Below are 14,496 nucleotides of genomic sequence, written 5' to 3'. Positions count from 1 at the left end.
ACTATACACGTGGGTGGTGTGCACCCAGTACGCTCAGGTACTGGCTGGCCACCCTGACACCATTTGGTGGCGGTGCCTGGCGTAGCCTGGGACCCCAGTGTAGCACATGCTGTACAACGTGCCCACCGCCAAGAAGACCGGCAACCTCCAGTAGAGGTTGGTGTACGGCATCCTGGCCACTGGCACCTTTGTACACTTCCTGGACCCAGTGGCTTCAGCGGCCTGCCCCTTCTGCTCAGGGGTGCTGGAAGAGGACGTTTTCCATGCTGTCCCTGACGGGCCTTCGTGAATCACTACTAGGAGTCTGGCTCTCTGTGTTGGTGACCACCCTCTTTACCGGGTGTGGGTGTTACTGTGGTCGTTCGTCTTCCCACATCATCAACCCCACTTCTCTCCTGTCACGCCTTGCTGTTACACTAGTGGGGCAGGGCTAGTTCATAGGTCCCTCGGTGGCCCGGGTCTGCCTCGTCTGTTACACATGGGGCTCCTGCCACCCCTACACCCTGGCCTCATGCTACCTGTGGCCTCCACTTCCCTGCGCCTGCTCAATGATGGTCCTGCAGACTCCTATAGCAGCCTTCATCTTTGAGTTTTCCCCAAAACCCTTGGGTCACTCCTGCCCTGACGTAGGGCCTTTCACACCCACCTGTATTGGTGCCTTAGCCCTACTGCAATAGATACTTCACCACCGACCCATCACACTACACACCATAAGCTACGTGCTTCCTCAAAGGGGTCCTTCTATACCGACTACCTTGCTGACCCACCACCAGCACCCTATGATCATGCCCGGGAGTAACGCCTCCTGGATATTTAGTGCTGCACCCCTTATCCCTCAATCGACGTCCTCTATTCTCGGCGGCGATCCCGCCCTGATCTCTCTCTCCTGCCAGATGATCCTTCAGCCTCTCGCCCCTCTTCAGCACTTCCCATACCCACCGCCTCGGCACTTACTTCATGGTGCTCTGAATCCTCCTGGGTGGTCTTAATCTTCCATTGCTTACCCGATCTGGTGCCTCGGGATCTATCTGCTGGTGATCCAGTCGTCACTCCTTCTCTCTGGGCCTCTGTCTTCTCCAGCACGCTGGTTCTTTGTCATCCATCCCACTGGGCTAGCGTCAGGGATGGCTCGGACAGCCGTTCGTTCCCCTCACCATCCGCTACCTCCGGAGTGGCAGCCACCATTTTTAAATCCGCCAGCTGGTGTCTGACGTCACCGTCAGCTGCCGGCCGCAGCTGTACATAGATGCAGCTAATGAGCCGTGCAGGCTCTCCCTCCATCGCGGCGTCCCTCTTGTCCCGCTCTCCAGGTAAGCCTTCCCGGCTTCGTCAGGCCCCGGGACACATGCCTTCTTTGACTGCCCCTGGCTGCAGCTGATCTTTGCTGCCCTTGGGGCGCTGCTTCGAGCACTGGGCCGGGACGTCTCAGAGGACACCTACATCTACTCCTTCCTGTACCGAGTGGCTGAACGGTTTTCATTGTGTTTCAGGGATTTATTTCCAATTTCCTTCCAACTTTCTAGGATTTTCTCATTTTTGCTTCTGTGTTTTTGTTTTTGTTCATTTTCCTGGATTTTGATTATTTCTCAAGTTTTGAGGGTTTAATTTTTTCCCAGCTTGTTGGTTTTTCTTTTTTTCAGATGTACAAGATTTGCATCTCCTTCCTTATTTTTCATTTCGTTTCTGGCAGAATACTTTTCCTTATTTTTGATGATATATGGCTTACTTTTAGCATTCCCATTTTCCTTCTTTTATTTTTATCCAGGTTTTCTCTAGTTCTGAAATTTCTGGGAGGAAAAGCCTTGTTCCCCACATTCCCATGCACCATTTATCCATCCATCCCCATACAGCATCTTTCTCTCTCTCTCTTTATCGCTGTACACCCTGTGTCAATCTATCCATTTGTCCATCCATCCTTAGTTCCCCACCATCCATCCATCCATCCATTTTCCCCATGAACCTTATCAAATTTCCAGTCTGTCCCTTCCTGTACATGTATCCCTCCATTCCCATCCATCCATACATACATACATCTACCCATGCTTATATGCTCTCTCACTCTTTCCTTCCCTCTTCCCCCATGACTCTATCCTCTCTGCCCCTCCATCTTTACACAGAGGCCCTGTGGGAAAGGTACTCATGAGAGAGGGGCCAAGAGTTCAACCCATTTCTCTAATCAGCCCCTGCATGTGTCCTGGCAGACAGCTCAGACACTGAAGCTTCTTTGTGGTTTTCTAGAGCCACAGACTCTTCCACCCTCCTTCATTTACTGCCCAGGCTTTTGCAGTGCCACAAGGCTTTAGTTTCCTGCTGCAGTTTCATCACAGGTCTTGTGTAACACACTCATGTTCACATATATAAGTTGGCTTTCTGGTGGAATTTAAGCACAACACTTCTCCTGTCTTGGGACAAGGGTGAGGACACACAACCCCCTGCAGGATCTGTAGAACGAGTGAGTCCTTGATCAGGTGCCTGCACCTCACTGACCCTAGAACATGGGCTTTATAGGGCACCAGCACCCACCTACCTCTTCCTCCTGCACTGCTTTCTCCTCCAGTGCATGAGGGGCCCTGATCTAAGATGGCCCCAAGCTGAGATTGACAGGAACAAATACCCACTACTTATGGGGAAGGAGAGGGTGCTGGTGTTCTTGAGTGCCAGGGCCTGGGGGAGCACAGGCTGTATATCCCAAACTCTGTCTACTTGGTAACAGGGGGTGGATGGGACCAGGGAAGCTGGTTGTGGGTTGTGTGGGGCCATCTCAGGGCTGGAGTAGGACCCCAAAGGAGGGCAGAAGTCCTTATGGGTCTTTGGTGTAGGTTGGACATATACCCACCCAGGCTGTGTGTGGAAGGGCACTTGGGGTGCCTGACATTTTAAGAGGTCAGGCTACCTGGAGAGCTGGCAGGTAAGTCTGAGCCTGACAGAGAAGTTGTCTGACTCAAGAGGAGGACTGGGCTTGGAGCAAGTATAAGCCCAGGTCCTGAGAGAAGCCTGGAAGTAACATACTGGAGCCTGCTGAGAGAACACAGCCTCAGCAGGAAGGCTGCAGCTCCAAAAGATCAGCAGGGGCAGCAACATCTGGAGCAATCGGGATGTTTGTGTAGGAACTGAGGGGATGGAGGAGGCTTGTAGGGACCCAGACTGGGGTTCAGGTGACACCAGAGAGACGGTGTCAGTGTGTGAGACCTATTGTGGAGTCCAAGTGAAGCCCAGGGAGAGGCGCTCAGTGCACAACACCTGTTAAGCGGCCAAGAGAGCAGACCCTTGAGTGAGTGTGGGCATGGAAAAGCAGCCCCCAGAAAGTAGTCAAACCCTAGGGAAGGGCAAGTCTGTGGTACCCTAAAACTCCAGCTCCTGCTGCGTCATTGGTCACCCCTTTGCAGGGAATGGCTAGGGGAACTAACCCAAATATAAAAGCTAGAGAAGGACCAGATAGTCCAGAGGCCCAGCCAGAAGCCAGAAAAGACCAGGACCAGAAGGGTTTACAGGCTCAGAGTGAAGCCTGGAGACAGAGCAACATAGAGGGGTCCAGTGACCTAGCAAGAGGCAGGGAAAGAGTGGGATTGGAAGGGTCCTAGCAGCTTAGTGGGGGGCTGGGTATATAGAAGGACCAGTAGGGTCCAGGGGCCCAGAGGAGGGTCAAGGGAGAGCCCAGAGGGTCTGGCAAACTAAAGAGGGGTCAAGAGTGAGACTGAGAGGTGTGACAGCCTACAGGGGGGGCAGACTGGGAGGCCAATAGGTCTGGAAACCCAGGAAGGCACCAAATAATGGACCAAGTGGTCTGGCAGTCTTCAGGGAAGTTAAGCGATGGGCTGAGGGGTCCGACAGCCCAGACAATGGCTGAATGAGGGATGGAGAGGCCTAGAGACTCCAGTGGGGATGTGTGAGGGACTGAGGTAACTGAGGACGTGCAGGTGAGCTGCATGAGTGTAGGCGTGTGACAATGAGAATGTCCACAATGATGCCATCTGTGAAACTTGGGGTGTGGTGTGGGGCAATACGGAGACACACATTTAATCCATTATGCCTTCACCACAGTCACAAGGTGGTCATTCGAACAAGAGAAGGTCTGGATGGAGTGATCTGAGAAACACCTCACACCCCATCCTCTGGGAGTGTTGTGACCCCACAGCCCCTCATAGGGCTGGTACCTGATTTCCCCTTGCAGCTGAGTACTGGGACATACCAGGTTGCTGGGGGCCAAGTCAGAAAGACAGATAGACACCTCCTAAAGACTGGGCCCTGCCTTAAGGATCATGGGAGACCCTTCCAGCCTGACACAGCTCTGATGTTGGTGATCCCATGGTTCCAAGTGAAATTGGGGCTGGGCACTGATTCCAGAATGACTCTGGAGTGACTCCATGTCCCCAGAAGCAGCTGTCCCACTCAGAGTGAGTTGTTTGCTCACTCTGGTCTCTGTCATGACGGTCTCTTGACCTTCTCTTTCCAGATACCCAGCTCTCAGGACTTCTGGTCACATCTGTGATCTCTCTCTCCCCAGCACTGTGTCCAGCTCACACGAGGGCTGTGCCAGGGGCTTGTGTGATGCAATGCCCAGTCAATGCTTTCTCCAAGCCATGGCTCCCCAGCCTCTAGGTGCATACACAGGGCCTGTGTTGTGTCTCCTCCTAGTCACACTGGTCTATGGGGATCCTTCCTGCAGGAGGTGTCCAGGTGAGACATAGGGTCAAGAGGGAACCATATTTTTCCCTAAGACTTCCTACCCTGTGGCTGAGCAGTGTCTTATGGGTATAACTTTGCCTTCCTAAGATGGAGCATGAGCCCAAGATCTTCAATGCCATCCTCTGCCCCTTCAGGTAAAGAGTCACCCCCACTTTCTGGGAGCAATAGAAGTTTGTTATCTTTTATATAAACCATACCCACTGCATGGGTGCATATCATGTCATGCCACAGTGGCCCCCGGATCCCCTCTCCTGGCTGCTCTTCACAGAGGTTTGTGACCTTGTGAGTAACTTGGAACTGGGCCTTGATCTCAGACCCAATAGACTCATGGTTTTAGAGCCCCATGGGGTGAGTGCAATCTCCTCCAGCAGCTGGAGCTCTTCCCTATTCCGTGTATATTTAGAATCAGATCTTTTCCCCTGGGGGACCTCATGGCAACAGGACCCATTTCCTCCCAGGACTAGGTCCCTGAAGCTTGGAAAGCTGGTGGGCTGGTTGTTTGAGCATCAGAGGGAGGCTGGGCAGTGTTAAGGGGATGTATGTAAGAGCATTAGTATGTACTGAACATGTCCAGTGAGCACTCTTCATCTCAGTCAATGCCAGCACAGCAGGAGGCACTGCTAGATGAATGGAGTCCACCCTTTAAGCCAAAAGGGCCCAAGGGACCTCACAAAGCATAGCATTTCCTACACAGACATGGGGTGTTCACAGAAACTGTGACCTTCCACTTTGAAGAACATGGGTACGCAACACTAGAGGTGGAGGAATGGCCCTCTTCCTGGGGGGTGGGAGAAAACTGTCACACCTACTAAAGACAGATGTGAGTCACATCCTCCTGTTCCAGAATTTGAACCCAAATCTTTTCCCACAGTCATGAGATAGAAACCAAGAGTCTTGGGTTCCACCCCTTCACCCCACCACTCTAAGACCCTTAACTCTACCCCACTCCCACATTTGGAGTCTTGGGCCAGTGTAGATGAAACGAGAGCCATGTGCGCACATTTTAAAGGAGGCTAAATGCTTTTGCACCGACTGCTTTAATGGTGTTAGTGTTTGCATGCCTCAGCGGTATATTGCGCATTCATTCCAGCCTCTGTAGGAAATTTGGCAGCATTATGCACCTATATGACTTGGGGCGCATAATGAAGGAGTTTTAGTTTGCTGCCCCTACAGCTGTTGAGTGAAGCGCCGGGCTCTGTGCAGCGCAGGGGCTCTTCAGGAAGCTCTGTGGGCAGCCTGGGAAGGCAGGGTCCGCCCAAGAAAAACAGGGAGTCTGATCTTTCCCCTCCCCCGCAACTGAGCCTGCCTGCCTGCCTGAACTGCACAGGGGCCAGAGAGGCAGGTAAGTCAGTGGGTTGTGTGCATGACACAGGGCTTTAATCAGCCCTAAATTGAAGCAGTGTTTTTAAAAACCCACTGCTTCAATTTAGGGCCCCTGTTTCCTCTACACGTACCCTTGGCTCCTGCTCTACACCATCCAATCTTCACTCCTCACCTTCAGTGCTGTGGAAGACCCAGGAGTCCTGATTCCCAGTGTTATGCTTTATGCATGTCCTGGGTCTCCGTTCCTGTGCTCTGCTCCCTTCGTAGTCAGTGAGATGGCAATGGATGTTTGCTTTCCCTTCCAGTGTCCCTCCAGGACCACTGCTTTAAGAATACCAGCCTCTGCACATGCAAAGGCCAGTCCTTGGACATATGGCTCAACTCATCAAGCATCCGCTTCGACCTTTGCAAGTGCAATGCCTCAATATGCTGTATAGCCTACACCTTCTCAAAGGAGATTCCACTGAACTACACCAATGACTTCCAAGGGCAGGCGACTATGAACCAAGGGACCTTCCATGCCCCAGAAGTCAGCAAAGGGGACAACGGTTCCTACAGGTTCTTCGATATAGATCACAACACCTGTTTGCTAAAGGTCAACATTGAAGTGTCAGGTAAGTTCTTTCTGGGGTCTTCTCCCTGTCACTGAACAATGGTCAGGATGGGCTGAATTTACACCTGCAGTTGAACATGAAAAACCTACCTTTCACACAACAAACACAGAGCTCTTAACCTGAAATGAAAAGACGCAGGGGACTGGTCATCTCACACTGCAGCTCACTCCAGCTGGGCATCCACAACCAAAGGACAGTCAACACCACACAGACGGGATGGAGAATATTTTCTTTGCAATGTGGGCTGCTGCCCCAGGCATTTTCGCATCTCCCCGGCCTCCAGTCTGAAACAAGGGGAACAAAATCTTCCCTTCATTTAACATTGTCAGCTCTGCTGGGCTGGTAAAACCTTGGGATGAGGGGGAGATGAAGATGGGTCCCAATGTCCAGGCATTGACTCTGAAGCATAAGGATAACAATGCAGATTTGTGACAAGAGTTTTGTTACCCTTGGCTACTCAAAGCCATGAGGCTGAGATCTAGGGGGCTCATCTATGTCCTTTCCTGGAGTGGAACGGGCCAGTGCAGTGCATGTAGCCTATGAGAAGCTCCATCCCTCAATATCCCAATGCTGGTTCCATGTGCTTAATTCTTCCACAAGGCTGAACAGTCAGCAGTGAGGGGGTGAGCAGAGCCCAAGATGGAGGCAAGGCCTGAAAAATTCTTACCTCTTTCTTCCCTTTTTCCCATGGCTGACAATGCTTCATTTCCTGCACCCAGGTGGGCTCAATAAGGCTAGACACATGGTCACTCTATCACTCATGCAGCTGGCCCCATGTCTTTGCAATAGGGACTGCTCAGTGAAGGGTTTCCTCTTACAGAGTTCACAGTGTGGACCTGACAACTTGGAAGGGTGTTCTTCTAATGAATCCCTGAAGTCCTCTGGGTAGAGATAGGCCTGGCTCTTCCCTGCAAGGCAACTCTCACTGTCTCTCTCCCTCCACAGGAGCTGCAGCCTGGCCTCCGTGCACTATCCTACTGCTGTTGCTGGGCTTGGTGACTTAAATTGTTCTCTGATGAGAGATGGAAGGGACCTAGTGCCACCTTGAGTGGCAACTGAGTGGTGCAGGCAGGGCTGGGATGGCTCTGTAGCTTGTTCCCAAACTCATAGCCCAGCTTTGAAAAGTGTTATCACCAGAAATTTTGAGTCCATCTTCCTTAGATGGACACCTCCCCTGTGGGTCTATCTGTGACAATCTGAACTATTGTTTTGGTCACCTCTTGCTCTGTAGGGTTATAGATTCTCTTTCCTTCCATTTTTTCTCAGCTTTATGTGTTTTTTTTGTCCCCTGTTTTCAATGTTTCAGGTTCATGGGGGGGGGGGGGGGTTCTTCAAATATTTAGTTTCTCTCATATTTTCCAGTTTCTCAGGATTTTCAGTCCATTTCTTTAAATTTTTAGTCTTTGGTTTTTTCCACTTTCTAAAGTTTTTTAATTTTCTTAAAACTTTTATGTTTTTAACTTTTATTTATTTCGTATTTTTAACAATGTGTGTTTTTTCCTGGTATTTCCTCTTGGCATTTTTAGCATTCATCTTTTGTCATCTTTTCTTGGGTTTAATCCCCAACATCACCACCTTTTTGTGCTTACGGCTATTCCTTCTCTCTTTCATTCCCTTTGATGTTTTTCCCCTTCCAGAAAAGGCAGAAGCTCTTTTTTATCTTCATTGCATTCCCAAACATCCTCACTCTCTTAAACGTGGAGTGAAAAGCTGACTGAAAATTTTCTTTAAATATGCTCAATAATAGACATATTTCTGAAGCCTGAATAAGAAACAAATTAAAATTAATACTGAAAATTTGGCTTTATACTTTTCAACCAGCTTTAGTCATGACAAGGTGCTAAGGTCTGGGGGAATGGTTCTACTCTGAAAAATGAAGCCCATGGAGCCTCCGTCTTTCAGTCAAGACAGGCGTTGGCACCATAGCCTTTGTGGTAGGGCTGTGCGAGGCTTTGGACAGAGCTTCAGATCTGGAGAAGCTACAGACGCTTCGGGGTCTGAAGCAGCATGTCCAGGTTGAAGCGCTGCCTCGTTTGGCTTCCCAAAGTGGTTCGGAGCCTCCGAAGCGCTTCGGAGCCGCCTCAGAGATCCAGCCATAGGGTTTAATGGAGAAACAATAAAATATCTGTAACTTTGGTTTTTTTGTCTGATTTTGATGACATTTTCAGGGGTCGTAGACTCTGCAGAGGCCACAAAGCCTGCCAAGTTTCAAGAAGAAGGTATAGGGGCTTGGGGGGGGGGGAACTGTACCCCAAATTCTTGAAAGCAAAACTCCTGTCACGTCTATATGCTACACTACGGGGGGGTCAAAACTGCAGGGCTGGAAGCTCTTTCTGAGGCCACAAAGCCTGCCAAGTTTCAAGAAGATCGGTGCAGGAGCTTGGGGGTAACAGCACCTCAAGCTGTGGACAAGCAAAATTCATGCCATGGGTGACACTGTGTGTGTTAATGGGCAGCAAGGTGACAGCTGCAGGGATGGTGGCCCCTGCTGCGGCCATGATGCCTTCCAGCTGTGGAGAAGATCGTGCAGGGGGGTTCTGGGGCCCTGCACTCCTAGCTACTGACAGGCAAAACTCCTGCCATGGGTGTTTGTGGGCCTGACTGTGTCTGCTTTGGGGTGTGGGCCCAAGCAGGCCTGGCTGCTAAGCTACTGTGTTACCAGCTACCAATCGATCATGATTCACTTAGGGACCAGGGACTCAGGGACCAGCTCAATACACAGGACTACATAATGACTTAAGAAACATCAATTAGCACTTACAAAACCAGGCTAAGGAGAGGAAAGAAGCAATACGGACAATCAACTGCCCCAAGACAGACAAAGTCTTGGCACGAGTTTTGCCTGTCAGCAGCTAGGGGTGCAGGGCCCCAGAGCCCCCTGCACCGATCTCCTCCACAGCTGGCAGGTGTTGTGGCCATAGGAGGGGCCACCATCACAGCAGCTGTCACCCCGCTGCGCCTTAGCATACACAGGGTCACCCATGGGACGAGTTTTGCTTGTCCGCAGCTTGAGGTGCACTTCCCCCACAGTCAGTTGGGTCACTAACTGGCTGGAGGGCCGCACCCAGAGAGTGGTGGCGGATGGGTCATTTTTGACCTGGAGGGATGTGGGCAGTGGGGTTCCGCAGGGCTTGGTCCTCGGGCCCGCGCTGTTCAACATCTTCATCAGTGACTTGGATGAGGGGGTAAATAGCACCCTGTTCAAATTTGCTGATGACATTAAGATGTGGGGGGATGTGGGCACGCTAGAAGGGAGGAATAGGCTGCAATCAGACCTAGACAGGTTACAGGGGTGGGCGGATGAGAATAGGATGGGATTCAACACTGACAAGTGCAAGGTGATGCACCTGGGGAGGAACAACTGGTACCATACGTACAAGCTGGGGAACGTCCTTTTTGTTAGTACAGAAGCAGAAAAGGATCTTGGAGTCATCATTGATGCCAAGATGAACATGGGCCGGCAGTGTGGGGATGCAACCAGGAAGGCCAACCACACCTTGTCAGGCATCCACAGATGCATCTCGAGCAGGTCCAAGGAGATGATCCTCCCCCTCTATGCGGCGCTGGTCAGGCCGCAGCTGGAGTACTGCGTCCAGTTCTGGGCGCTGCATTTCAAGAGGGATGTGGACAGCATGGAGAGGGTCCAGAGGAGGCCACTCGCATGATCGGGGGCAGCAGGGCAGGCCTTATGAGGAGAGGCTGCGGGACCTGAACCTGTTCAGCCTCCACAAGAGAAGGCTGAGGGGGGATCTAGTGGCCTGTTACAAACTAGTCAGGGGGGATCAGCAGGCATTGGGGGAGTCACTGTTCCCCCGAGCACTGCCAGGAGTGACAAGGAATAACGGTCACAAGCTGGCAGAGGGTAGGTTTAGGTTAGATATCAGGAGTTGCTACTTCACGGTCAGGGCGGCTAGGGCCTGGAACCAACTTCCAAGTGAAGTGGTGCAGGCTCCTACCCTGGGGGTGTTTAAGAGGAGGCTTGATGTACACCTTGCTGGAGTCATTTGACTCCAGTACTCTTTCCTGCCATGGCAGGCGGTCGAACTCAATGATCTGCTCAGGTCCCTTCTGACCCTAGAAACTATGAAACTATAAAGACACCATATTAGTGGCTCAGGGAAAGCCTATACTGCTTTTAAACACAAAGGACACCAAGCAGTCTAGTTTAAACCATTCATGGTTTAATAGCATAGTTAAGGGGACTATACAAGGCGTTGTTCCAAAAATGAAAGGCGTGCCCAAAGGAAGGAAATGGGGAAGCACAAAAAGGCAGGCCCAAATAGGATTTGAAAAGCATCTTGAGAAAGCCACTATAGGTAATAATAAGATTCTTTTAAAAATACAGCAAAAGCACAAATCCAAGCAGAGAGTCAGTGATTTAAGCTGGGGCTATAAGTACAACCAGATGTATCTGATCCACTGTTTCCCGACTGAATATTTCCTTTTTTGTAGCCAAATGTTGTTTTGTCAAAAGTGAGACTTTTTCCAACAGAATGAATGTGTTGATGACATTTCTCTTTCAAAAACCCAGTGAAACAGCATAAAAATGAAATCAACCCATTCTGTACCCACATTTTTAAAGGGGTTGCTTCATGATTTTCATTTTTCAACTCTTTCCTTTTGAAATCAATTTGATTTTGTACATAAATTATGATATATAATCTAAAACCCCCAAAATTGAAATTATAAACAAAATTGAATTTAAACTAAAGACCTTGATGCTCCTGCATTTTTAAAAATTCCTGAATGTTTTGAAATTCTCCTTATATAAGAAACAGGATTATAAGAAAGAAGACTGACACAGTCCGTCCCTGTGGGGATTGCTCATTTAGGCAACAGAGCAAACTGACGTATGTGTTTGGCTAGTCTGTGGTTTTAGTTTAGCAGTAACGCCAGTTCTCACGAAACAGTCACAAGACTCCTTATTTCCAAATCAAATGAACTTTAACTCAATATCTCGGGATACAATCCTAAGATCTCAGGTTTTTTTCTTCTAGTGCATGTCGAGAACACCCAGCTGGTAAGTCTGTGGATGGGAAGGTGGTAGGGGGAGAGGGAAGGGGCTGGGGGGGTGCAGATTGAGGCTCCCATGGTGAGGGAGTAGGGCAGAGGCTGGGGTGAATGGGACCCCAGGGCCAGGGCAGGTTGTGTGACAGATCTGCCAGCAGCTTGTCCAGAGTGTGGTGGTGGAGTCGTGGCTCCCCACCATAGTGTGCACCCCTAGGGGAAGCATGGGGGACATATGCTCCCCAGATTTGTGTGCACGGCTGAGGCAGGCAGCCTCTCTGTGCCCTGCTGCCTTTTCCCTGGGAGCTGCATGATGCCAGTGTGCTTCTTGCCACCCACTGGACAGCCCCAGGTGCCACATTCTGGCCACACTGCACATCTCCTGCCCCCCTGGTAGGCGGCAGGAGGCACAATGGCATCATGCAGCTCCCTGATCAAAGACAACACTGAACAGGGTGCAGAGAGCCCCCACCAACAGTGGTAAGCCCTGCCCCTGCCCCTTCCTCTCCATTTACCCGCTGCGTACTGTCTGTGTGTATGTGCGTATGTGTGTGTCTGCCCCTTACTTCCAAGCCTGGACATCCCCCCCAGCCCTGCTGCTGCCCCTCACTCCTGCCAGGTATGGAGGGACCCCCCCCCAAGGCTCCAACCCCATGCACACCCACAGCGCCCCACACCTTCACAAATAATGCCCCCCTCACCACACACACACTTCAAACATAGCATCTCATGATTTATATTCCAAATCTCTTGATTTTTAAGTTTGTCTCATTATTTTTGACATGGTGGGGTTGGCAATACTACTGCTATACAGCTTCCAGCATATTCACAGGAGTGCTTTGCATTGTATTTTATTTTTATTTTTCACTTGTTGTATTGTTTCTGGGATTTATTTCCAATTTCCACCCAACTTTCTGGGGTTTTCTCATTTTTGCTACCGTGGTTTTGTTTTTGTTCAGTTTTCTGGATTTTTATTCTTTTTCAGCGTTTGGCTTTTCATTTTTTCCAGCTCTTTCAGGTAGGTGTTCATTTTTCCCCCAGATTGTAGGTTGTTCTTTGTTTCAAATGTCCAAGACTTGCATTTCCTTCCTTATTTCTTATGTAGTTTCTGGCCAAATACTTTTCCTCATGTTTTTGATTATGTATATTGTTGTGGTTTACTTTCAGCTCTCTCATTTTCTTTCTTTTATTTTTATCTAAATTTTCTCTAGTTCTAAAATTGGAGGAAAAAAACTCCACCATTTTATTTTTTTTCACCAGCATTCAGAAGGCAGAGGGGAATCTCTTGCTTGGAAATCTTATTCAAGCTAGAAATCCACAGTAACTTGAACCCTGAAAATTAAAATAACTTCATAAATAGAGTGGGGTGTAGGGTACGGTTACCATACATCCAGGTTTTACTGGACATGTCCTTTTTTGGGGCCCTCCTGTCCCTGTCCAGCCAGTTTCTAAAAATAGCTCTGTTTCTGCTTTCCTAATACTTCCTGGCTTGCTCTAACAAGAAGCTGCTTGGACTCAGCAAAGGGTGGAGAGGTAGCGAAGGTGCTTGCCCCTCCAGCAGGACAAGGAGGTGGGGGGGCTCTTCGGGGACAACAGAGAGCTTCATGGGCAGCAGTGCTGGGGGGTAGGGGGCTGTGGGTTGGGAGTGAGGGGCACTGGCAGGGCTGGGGGGGCGGGCATGTTGGGTGTGAGAAGAACCAGTGGGGCTGCAGGGGGGCAGGGGGCTGCAGACCAGCAGTGAGGGGTAGTCAGCAGAGACAGGGGGAGGGGGCTGTGGATTGGGAGTGAGGGGAAGCAGGAGGGCTGGGGGAGCTGTGGCTTGGGAGTGAGGAATAGGGGTAAGACACAGACATATTACTGCCCCCACTCCCACCAATCACATACCCCTCCCCTCCTCCCCACTGCCACAGGTGTCCTCTTTTTTGAAACTGGAAATATGGTAACCTTAATGTAGGGAAGAAATGTATAATTGCTGTTTTACCCCCAGCTGTAACTATCATGAGGTGCCAGCACAGTGGGCAGCTGATCCTCATGGAGCCCTATCCATCAAAGCTGCCTCAGGAAATACATACTAATGTATGTATTACAAAGCTGCCTTGGGGGTGTATCCAGCTCCCCAGCACTACGGGATGCACTCTGGTCCCAGATCCTCAAAGGGCCCAGATCCTCAAAACCCAGTCTGAGAGGGACCCTTTGTGGGCTGGACCTAAATCCAACGTAGCGGTGTCAGCCTCCCACACAGAGAAAGGGCATGAGACTATCGTGCTCTCCCCTTCCTACCCAGGTGTGAGTAGGTGGAGGGCAGTGCCTCCATGTCAAGCCGAGGAGCATGAGCAGCAGTGAGGGAGTAACAGGCGGACATTGGCTGTGCTGGTGTCTCTCAGTAAAGCAGAAAGCCCTCCTCTTCCACCACTGCATCCTTGAGCCTTCTCTCCCCAAAGTCATTCTAGGGGCAAAACTGTGATTACACACAGAGAAGGTTAGGCTGTGGCATGACGAGAAATGAATGTCTGTCTGTCTGCCTGTGAGTTTTGTCACTCCATAGCCCCAGAAAGTAGTCAAACCCTAGGGAAGGGCAAGTCTGTGGTACCCTAAAACTCCAGCTCCTGCTGCGTCATTGGTCACCCCTTTGCAGGGAATGGCTAGGGGAACTAACCCAAATATAAAAGCTAGAGAAGGACCAGATAGTCCAGAGGCCCAGCCAGAAGCCAGAAAAGACCAGGACCAGAAGGGTTTACAGGCTCAGAGTGAAGCCTGGAGACAGAGCAACATAGAGGGGTCCAGTGACCTAGCAAGAGGCAGGGAAAGAGTGGGATTGGAAGGGTCCTAGCAGCTTAGTGGGGGGCTGGGTATATAGAAGGACCAG

The 14,496-nt window shown here is 50.4% G+C and overlaps 1 long non-coding RNA gene across 1 annotated transcript; it reads left to right on the top strand.

Moving 5' to 3' along the window:
* Positions 1-3,756: 3,756 nt before the first annotated feature.
* On the top strand, positions 3,757-7,830 carry LOC149866657 (uncharacterized). Its single transcript, XR_016441598.1, has 3 exons — positions 3,757-4,677; positions 6,315-6,623; positions 7,569-7,830. It is a non-coding gene; the product is annotated as an uncharacterized LOC149866657 (long non-coding RNA).
* The last annotated feature ends 6,666 nt before the right edge of the window (positions 7,831-14,496 follow it).

Source organism: Crocodylus siamensis, chromosome 4 (genome assembly GCF_052110815.1).
Source record: "Crocodylus siamensis isolate JL-2025a chromosome 4, ASM5211081v1, whole genome shotgun sequence".
NCBI classification, from domain to species: Eukaryota; Metazoa; Chordata; order Crocodylia; family Crocodylidae; genus Crocodylus; species Crocodylus siamensis.
This window is presented reverse-complemented; position numbering and strand designations above follow the sequence as displayed.